The sequence below is a fragment of the Osmerus eperlanus genome, chromosome 18 (assembly GCF_963692335.1).
Source record: "Osmerus eperlanus chromosome 18, fOsmEpe2.1, whole genome shotgun sequence".
NCBI classification, from domain to species: Eukaryota; Metazoa; Chordata; class Actinopteri; order Osmeriformes; family Osmeridae; genus Osmerus; species Osmerus eperlanus.
Window position 1 is genome coordinate 8,912,552 of NC_085035.1, and position 868 is coordinate 8,913,419.

An 868-nucleotide genomic window follows, 5' to 3' on the forward strand; every position below is an offset into this window, starting at 1 on the left:
CGTGATGCAGTCAGTAATTAAGATGTCAGTAAAACACAAATACAGATTCCTTGAACTATAATAGTGCCTGTGATAAAATTGGTGTCACACACACACAGATTCCTGGAATTATAGGGCACATAAGTGCCTGCGATTATGTCTGTGACACACACAGATTTCTCAAAGTATAGATAGTTGTGCCCGTGATGCAGCTGGTGATGACAGTTCTTCTCAGTGGTTTTGGCTTCTCAGATCACAATTGAAATTCTCTGTCATCTCACATCTATTCTAGTCAAATTGCCAATGCTGTGGTAGCCTACATTCATGAAAATAATGTAGCCTTCATTTATCTGCTGTTTCCTACGTTATAAATTGTTTGTTATGTTGATCAAGATTTACTATATTGGTTCTCTGTTGTCTTACCACCATAAACATATAAACATTTAGTTCATAACAGAAGTAATTACATGCACAATAGTTAACCAGTTGTCATAATTGTAGGCCTAATTCACAACAGTGCTTGCTGCCTGCACATTTGCAATGTGCAGGCAGTTTTTACATCAGTAAACAGATTTAACAAAATGTATTGATCTAAAAGTATGTCCACTTTATATTGTCATTCTGTAAACTAGCCAGCCCCTTTGAAAGCAGCTGAATATCGGTTGTAAAAGCGAATTTTATTCTAAATAACTAAACAGAATTTACTTATTTTTCTTACTACGCTTAGTTTCATTTAATTGTTAATTACATTAGTTCAATCGCGGTACTGCACTCCGTTGGATTATAAAAAGGACACCTGCAAAATATTACGTTTGGTTCAATTTTGGCTCCCCGTTCTTGAGATTAGAGTCAAACTGGTGGCGATCCAAACTTGCAGCAAATATTTTTT